Here is a 9,510-nt window from a genome sequence, read left to right as displayed (position 1 = left end):
ACTGATGGTACAGGTGGTACTGGTGGTACTGGTGGTACTGATGGTACTGGTGGTACTGGTGGTACAGGTGGTACAGGTGGTACAGGTGGTACTGATGGTACTGGTGGTACTGATGGTACTGGTGGTACTGTTGGTACTGATGGTACTGGTGGTACTGGTGGTACTGGTGGTACAGTGGTACTGGTGGTACTGGTGGTACTGATGGTACTGGTGGTACTGATGGAACTGGTGGAACTGGTGGTACTGGTGGTACGTGGTACCGGTGGTACTGATGGTACTGGTGGAACTGGTGGTACTGGTGGTACTGGTGATACTGGTGGTACAGGTGGTACTGGTGGTACAGGTGGTACTGGTGGTACAGGTGGTACTGGTGGTACAGGTGGTGCTGGTGGTACTGGTGGTACAATGGTACAGTGGTACAGGTGGTACTGGTGGTACAGTGGTACTGGTGATACTGGTGGTAATGGTGGTACTGGTGGTACAATGGTACTGTTGGTACTGGTGGTACTGATGGTACAGGTGGTACTGATGGTACAGGTGGTACTGGTGGTACTGGTGGTACAATGGTACTGTTGGTACTGGTGGTACTGATGGTACTGGTGGTACTGGTGGTACTGGTGGTACAGGTGGTACAGGTGGTACTGGTGGTACTGATGGTACTGGTGGTACTGTTGGTACTGATGGTACTGGTGGTACTGGTGGTACTGGTGGTACTGGTGGAACTGGTGGTACAGTGGTACTGGTGGTACTGGTGGTACTGATGGTACTGGTGGTACTGATGGAACTGGTGGAACTGGTGGTACTGGTGGTACGTGGTACCGGTGGTACTGATGGTACTGGTGGAACTGGTGGTACTGGTGGTACTGGTGGTACAGTGGTACTGGTGGTACTGGTGGTACAGGTGGTACTGGTGGTACAGGTGGTACTGGTGGTACTGGTGGTACTGGTGGTACAGGTGGTACTGGTGGTACAATGGTACTGTTGGTACTGGTGGTACTGATGGTACTGGTGGTACTGGTGGAACTGGTGGTACTGGTGGTACTGGTGGTACTGGTGGTACAGTGGTACTGGTGGTACTGGTGGTACTGATGGAACTGGTGGAACTGGTGGAACTGGTGGTACAGTGGTACTGGTGGTACTGGTGGTACTGATGGAACTGGTGGTACTGGTGGTACTGATGGTACTGGTGGTACGTGGTACTGGTGGTACTGATGGTACTGATGGTACTGGTGGTACTGGTGGTACTGGTGGTACAGTGGTACTGGTGGTACTGGTGGTACAGGTGGTACTGATGGTACTGGTGGTACTGGTGGTACTGATGGTACTGGTGGAACTGATGGTACTGGTGGTACTGGTGGAACTGCTGGTATTGGTGGTACTGGTGGTACTGATGGTACTGGTGGAACTGGTGGTACTGTTGGTACTGGTGGTACTGGTGGTACTGGTGGTACTGGTGGTACTGGTGGTACTGATGGTACTGGTGGTACTGGTGGTACTGGTGGAACTGATGGTACTGGTGGAACTGATGGTACTGGTGGTACTGGTGGAACTGGTGGAACTGGTGGTACAGTGGTACAGGTGGTACTGGTGGTACTGGTGGTACTTGTGGTACTGGTGGTACTGATGGTACTGGTGGTACTGGTGGTACTGTTGGTACTGGTGGTACTTGTGGTACTGGTGGTACTTGTGGTACTGGTGGTACTGGTGGTACTGTTGGTACTGGTGGTACTGGTGGTACTGTTGGTACAGGTGGTACAGTGGTACTGGTGGAACTGGTGGTACAGGTGGTACAGCGGTACTGGTGGTACTGATGGTACAGGTGGTACTGGTGGTACTGATGGTACTGGTGGTACTGATGGTACTGGTGGTACTGATGGTAATGGTGGTACTGGTGGTACTGGTGGTACAGGTGGTACTGATGGTACAGGTGGTACAGGTGGTACTGGTGGTACAGTGGTACTGGTGGTACTGGTGGTACAGGTGGTACAGGTGGTACTGGTGGTACTGATGGTACTGGTGGTACTGATGGTACAGGTGGTACTGGTGGTACAGGTGGTACTGGTGATACTGGTGGTACTGGTGGTACTGGTGGTACAGGTGGTACTGGTGGTACAGGTGGTGCTGGTGGTACTGGTGGTACAATGGTACAGTGGTACAGGTGGTACTGGTGGTACAGTGGTACTGGTGATACTGGTGGTAATGGTGGTACTGGTGGTACAATGGTACTGTTGGTACTGGTGGTACTGATGGTACAGGTGGTACTGATGGTACAGGTGGTACTGGTGGTACTGGTGGTACAATGGTACTGTTGGTACTGGTGGTACTGATGGTACTGGTGGTACTGGTGGTACAGGTGGTACAGGTGGTACAATGGTACTGGTGGTACTGATGGTACTGGTGGTACTGATGGTACTGTTGGTACTGATGGTACTGGTGGTACTGGTGGAACTGGTGGTACAGTGGTACTGGTGGTACTGGTGGTACTGATGGTACTGGTGGTACTGATGGAACTGGTGGAACTGGTGGTACTGGTGGTACGTGGTACCGGTGGTACTGATGGTACTGGTGGTACTGGTGGTACAGTGGTACTGGTACTGAGGTGGTACTGGTGTACAGGTACACTGGTGTACTGATGGTACTGGTGGTACAGTACAGTGGTACTGGTGGTACTGGTGGTACTGATGGAACTGGTGGAACTGGTGGAACTGGTGGTACAGTGGTACTGGTGGTACTGGTGGTACTGATGGAACTGGTGGTACTGGTGGTACTGATGGTACTGGTGGTACGTGGTACTGGTGGTACTGATGGTACTGGTGGTACTGGTGGTACTGGTGGTACAGTGGTACTGGTGGTACTGGTGGTACAGGTGGTACTGATGGTACTGGTGGTACTGGTGGTACTGATGGTACTGGTGGAACTGATGGTACTGGTGGTACTGGTGGAACTGCTGGTATTGGTGGTACTGGTGGTACTGATGGTACTGGTGGAACTGGTGGTACTGTTGGTACTGGTGGTACTGGTGGTACTGGTGGAACTGGTGGTACTGATGGTACTGGTGGTACTGGTGGTACTGATGGTACTGGTGGTACTGGTGGTACTGGTGGAACTGATGGTACTGGTGGAACTGATGGTACTGGTGGTACTGGTGGAACTGGTGGAACTGGTGGTACTGGTGGTACAGTGGTACTGGTGGTACTGGTGGTACAGGTGGTACTGATGGTACTGGTGGTACTGGTGGTACTGATGGTACTGGTGGAACTGGTGGTACTGGTGGTACTGGTGGTACAGGTGGTACTGATGGTACTGGTGGTACTGGTGGTACTGGTGGAACTGATGGTACTGGTGGTACTGATGGTACTGGTGGAACTGGTGGTACTGTTGGTACTGGTGGAACTGGTGGTACTGGTGGTACTGATGGTACTGGTGGTACTTGTGGTACTGGTGGAACTGGTGGTACTGGTGGTACTGGTGGTACTTGTGGTACTGGTGGAACTGGTGGTACTGGTGGTACTTGTGGTACTGGTGGTACTGATGGTACTGGTGGTACGTGGTACTGGTGGTACTGGTGGTACTGATGGTACTGGTGGTACGTGGTACTGGTGGTACGTGGTACTGGTGGTACTGGTGGTACTGATGGTACTGGTGGTACGTGGTACTGGTGGTACTTGGTACTGGTGGTACTTGTGGTACTGGTGGAACTGGTGGTACTGGTGGTACTGGTGGTACTGATGGTACTGGTGGTACGTGGTACTGGTGGTACTGGTGGTACTGATGGTACTGGTGGTACGTGGTACTGGTGGTACTTGGTACTGGTGGTACTGGTGGTACTGGTGGTACTTGTGGTACTGGTGGTACAGTGGTACTGGTGGTACTGGTGGTACTGATGGTACTGGTGGTACTGGTGGAACTGGTGGTACTGATGGTACTGGTGGTACTGGTGGTACTGGTGGTACTTGTGGAACTGGTGGTACTGGTGGTACTGGTGGTACTGGTGGAACTGATGGTACTGGTGGTACGTGGTACTGGTGGTACTGATGGTACTGGTGGTACGTGGTACTGGTGGTACTGGTGGTACTGGTGGTACTTGGTACTGGTGGTACTTGTGGTACTGGTGGAACTGGTGGTACTGGTGGTACTGATGGTACTGGTGGTACGTGGTACTGGTGGTACTGGTGGTACTGGTGGTACTGATGGTACTGGTGGTACGTGGTACTGGTGGTACTGGTGGTACTTGTGGTACTGGTGGTACAGTGGTACTGGTGGTACTGGTGGTACTGATGGTACTGGTGGTACTGATGGAACTGGTGGTACTGATGGTACTGGTGGTACGTGGTACTGGTGGTACTTGGTACTGGTGGAACTGGTGGTACTGGTGGTACTGATGGTACTGGTGGTACGTGGTACTGGTGGTACTGGTGGTACTGATGGTACTGGTGGTACGTGGTACTGGTGGTACTTGGTACTGGTGGTACTTGGTACTGGTGGTACTGGTGGTACTGGTGGTACTGGTGGTACAGTGGTACTGGTGGTACTGGTGGTACTGATGGTACTGGTGGTACTGGTGGAACTGATGGTACTGGTGGTACTGGTGGTACTTGTGGTACTGGTGGTACAGTGGTACTGGTGGTACTGGTGGTACTGATGGTACTGGTGGTACTGGTGGAACTGGTGGTACTGGTGGTACTGGTGGTACTGGTGGTACTTGTGGAACTGGTGGTACTGGTGGTACTGGTGGTACTGGTGGAACTGATGGTACTGGTGGTACGTGGTACTGGTGGTACTGATGGTACTGGTGGTACGTGGTACTGGTGGTACTGGTGGTACTGGTGGTACTGATGGTACTGGTGGTACTGGTGGTACTTGGTACTGGTGGTACTTGTGGTACTGGTGGAACTGGTGGTACTGGTGGTACTGATGGTACTGGTGGTACGTGGTACTGGTGGTACTGGTGGTACTGGTGGTACTGATGGTACTGGTGGCGATGGTACTGGTGGTACTGGTGGTACTTGTGGTACTGGTGGTACAGTGGTACTGGTGGTACTGGTGGTACTGATGGTACTGGTGGTACTGATGGTGGTACTGGTGGTACGTGGTACTGGTGGTACTTGGTACTGGTGGAACTGGTGGTACTGGTGGTACTGATGGTACTGGTGGTACGTGGTACTGGTGGTACTGGTGGTACTGATGGTACAGTGGTACTGGTGGTACTGGTGGTACTGATGGTACTGGTGGTACTGGTGGAACTGATGGTACTGGTGGTACTTGTGGAACTGGTGGTACTGGTGGTACTGGTGGTACTGGTGGAACTGATGGTACTGGTGGTACGTGGTACTGGTGGTACTGATGGTACTGGTGGTACTGGTGGTACGTGGTACTGGTGGTACTGGTGGTACTGATGGTACTGGTGGTACTTGGTACTGGTGGTACTTGTGGTACTGGTGGAACTGGTGGTACTGGTGGTACTGATGGTACTGGTGGTACGTGGTACTGGTGGTACTGGTGGTACTGGTGGTACTGATGGTACTGGTGGTACGTGGTACTGGTGGTACTGGTGGTACTTGTGGTACTGGTGGTACAGTGGTACTGGTGGTACTGGTGGTACTGATGGTACTGGTGGTACTGATGGAACTGGTGGTACTGGTGGAACTGGTGGTACTGGTGGTACTGATGGTACTGGTGGTACTGATGGTACTGGTGGAACTGGTGGTACTGGTGGTACTGGTGGAACTGGTGGTACTGGTGGTACTGATGGTACTGGTGGTACTGGTGGAACTGGTGGTACTGGTGGTACTGTTGGTACTGGTGGTACTGGTGGTACTGGTGGTACTTGTGGTACTGGTGGTACTTGTGGTACTGGTGGTACTGGTGGTACTGGTGGTACTGATGGTACTGGTGGTACTGGTGGTACTGGTGGTACTTGTGGTACTGGTGGTACTTGTGGTACTGGTGGTACTGTTGGTACTGGTAGTACTGTTGGTACTGGTGGTACTGGTGGTACTGGTGGTACTCTCTGATTTTGAACTGCAGTGTAATTAGATAAGCAAACTCAACTGTGTTTCTATTTCCGATAGAGGTTTAGCTGGCGGGGAAACCTCTCAAACCCCTCCCTCAACAGACAGGATCCTGGGGGTGTGACGAGGTTCATCCAAGAAGACCAGGTTTGTGTGTTTCCACCGACATCACAGAAACACTGATGTTTTAAGGCCACCCAACCTCCATTAGGAATTGGAAGGAGATCTACAGGTCAACAGGGGCAATTCAACAACATGTGAACAAGGTGTTTCTCATGAACAGATACTCTACACTATGGCCCCTACCCACCATTTAGTACCCCTGATCAGCCCTTCTCTTGAGTACGGCCTACCCCACCATTTAGTACCCCTGTCAGCCCTTCTCTTTTACGGCCCACCCCACTATTTAGTACCCCTGATCAGCCCTTCTCTGTTTGACCTACCCCACTATTTAGTACCCCTGATCAGCCCTTCTCTTGGTACGACCCTAACCCACTATTTAGTACCCCTGATCAGCCCTTCTCTTGACGGCCTAACCCACTATTTAGTACCCCTGATCAGCCCTTCTCAAAGTCGACCTACCCCACTATTTAGTACCCTGATCAGCCCTTCTCTTGAAGTACGGCCTAACCCACTATTTAGTACCCCTGATCAGCCCTTCTCTCGGTATGACCTACCCCACTATTTAGTACCCCTGATCAGCGGCCTACCCCACTATTTAGTACCCCTGATCAGCCCTTTTCTATCGTCAGTCTGAACATTTAGCTTCCAATCAGCCCATCTCCTGTATCTGGACATTTAGTTATTGCTCATCTATTCTACAATCTATACATGTTGTAACTGCCCATATATTTTAATCTACACATTTATTTATCACATCTATTGAGAAATAATTGCATACTAAAATTAGCTAGTTGTGTTCTTATGGCCTTCCCTTAGCACAGAGAGACACACGTGTTGATGATTTTTCTGAAAATAGATATTGAATTGTTTTAAACTGTTGTTTTGTGAAGTTTGTCAAAACTTACATTAAGTACATTAAGTGATCACCAAATCACCACAACACAAACATGGTCAAATAAAATCAACCAGAAATACTATTCGTTTAAATAAAATCAACCAGAAATCAATCTTAAAACGTATTTTTATGTCTAAAATGATCTGGCAGGTGTCTACAATGTAGTTAGCCTGGAACACAGCCGTAGATTTCTCCAGACAGAAGGGTTCCAGACATCACGGAACAGGCCAGGACCAGGCAGACAGTGTGAACGTCACAAATGGCACCCTATTTCCTATACGGTACACTATTTTTGATCAAGGCTCTGGTCAAAAGTAGTGCACTATAGCGAATAGGGTGTCATTTGCGATGAACCCTATGGATCCAGAGGGAGGCTTTCTAATAGTGGTCTGAGAGCTCCATCTAGTGTCCACTCTGGTACACTGCAAGACGTTTAATATCACTATGTCACTATGACAATTCCAATCAGAGGCTGTTGAATCTGATATGTCTGCCTGTGTGAGCTGTATTAGTACTGTCTGATAATCCCTTCCAAGATGTATTAGTACTGTCTGATAATCCTATCTGAGATGTATTAGTACTGTCTGATAATCCCTTCCAAGATGTATTAGTACTGTCTGATAATCCCTTCCAAGATGTATTGGTACTGTCTGATAATCCTATCTGTGATGTATTAGTACTGTCTGATAATCCTATCTGAGGATGATAATCTGTCTGATAATCCCTTGAGATGTATTAGTACTGTCTGATAATCCTTCCAAGATGTATTAGTACTGTCTGATAATCCTATCTAAGATGTATTAGTACTGTCTGATAATCCCTTCCAAGATGTATTGGTACTGTCTGATAATCCTATCTGAGATGTATTAGTACTGTCTGATAATCCTATCTGAGATGTATTAGTACTGTCTGATAATCCCTTCCAAGATGTATTGGTACTGTCTGATAATCCTATCTGAGATGTATTAGTACTGTCTGATAATCCTGTCTGAGATGTATTAGTACTGTCTGATAATCCTGTCTGAGATGTATTAGTACTGTCTGATAATCCTATCTGAGATGTATTAGTACTGTCTGATAATCCTATCTGAGATGAAGCACTGTCTGATAATCACTGTCTGGTATGTATTAGTACTGTCTGATAATCCTATCTGAGATGTATTAGTACTGTCTGATAATCCTATCTGAGATGTATTAGTACTGTCTGATAATCCTATCTGAGATGTATTAGTACTGTCTGATAATCCTGTCTGAGATGTATTAGTACTGTCTGATAATCCTATCTGAGATGTATTAGTACTGTCTGATAATGCCTGATAATTCTGTCAGATGTATTAGTACTGCCTGATAATCCTATCTGAGATGTATTAGTACTGTCTGATAATCCTGTCTGAGCATTTGCCTAGTACTGTCTGATAATCCTGTCTGAGATGTATTGCCTGATAACTGTCTGATGTAAGTACTGTCTGATAATCTGAGATGTATTAGTACTGTCTGAGATAATCCTATCTGAGTATTAGTACTGTCTGATAATCCTATCTGAGATGTATTAGCACTGTCTGATAATCCTGTCTGAGATGTATTAGTACTGTCTGATAATCCTGTCTGGGATGTATTAGTACTGTCTGATAATCCTATCTGAGATGTATTAGCACTGTCTGATAATCCTGTCTGAGATGTATTAGTACTGTCTGATAATCCTGTCTGAGATGTATTAGCATTGCCTGATAATTCTGTCAGATGTATTAGCATTGCCTGATAATCCTATCTGAGATGTATTAGTACTGTCTGATAATTCTGTCAGATGTATTAGCATTGCCTGATAATTCTGTCAGATGTATTAGCATTGCCTGATAATCCTATCTGAGATGTATTAGTACTGTCTGATAATTCTGTCAGATGTATTAGCATTGCCTGATAATTCTCCTGTCAGATGTATTAGCATTGCCTGATAATTCTGTCAGATGTATTGCCATTGCCTGATAATCCTGTCTGGGATGTATTAGTACTGTCTGATAATCCTGTCACGGATGTATTAGCACTGTCTGATAATCCTGTCTGGGATATATTAGTACTGTCTGATAATCCTATCTGAGATGTATTAGATCTGTCTGATAATCCTGTCTGGGATGTATTAGATCTGTCTGATAATCCTGTCTGAGATGTATTAGTACTGTCTGATAATCCTGTCTGAGATGTATTAGTACTGTCTGATAATCCTGTCTGAGATGTATTAGTACTGTCTGATAATTCTGTCTCAGATGTATTAGCATTGCCTGATAATTCTGTCAGATGTATTAGCATTGCCTGATAATCCTATCTGAGATGTATTAGTACTGTCTGATAATTCTGTCAGATGTATTAGCATTGCCTGATAATTCTGTCAGATGTATTAGCATTGCCTGATAATTCTGTCAGATGTATTAGCATTGCCTGATAATCCTGTCTGGGATGTATTAGTACTGTCTGATAATCCTATCT

Source organism: Oncorhynchus nerka, linkage group LG15, assembly GCF_034236695.1.
Source record: "Oncorhynchus nerka isolate Pitt River linkage group LG15, Oner_Uvic_2.0, whole genome shotgun sequence".
Classification (NCBI taxonomy): domain Eukaryota; kingdom Metazoa; phylum Chordata; class Actinopteri; order Salmoniformes; family Salmonidae; genus Oncorhynchus; species Oncorhynchus nerka.
This window is presented reverse-complemented; position numbering follows the sequence as displayed.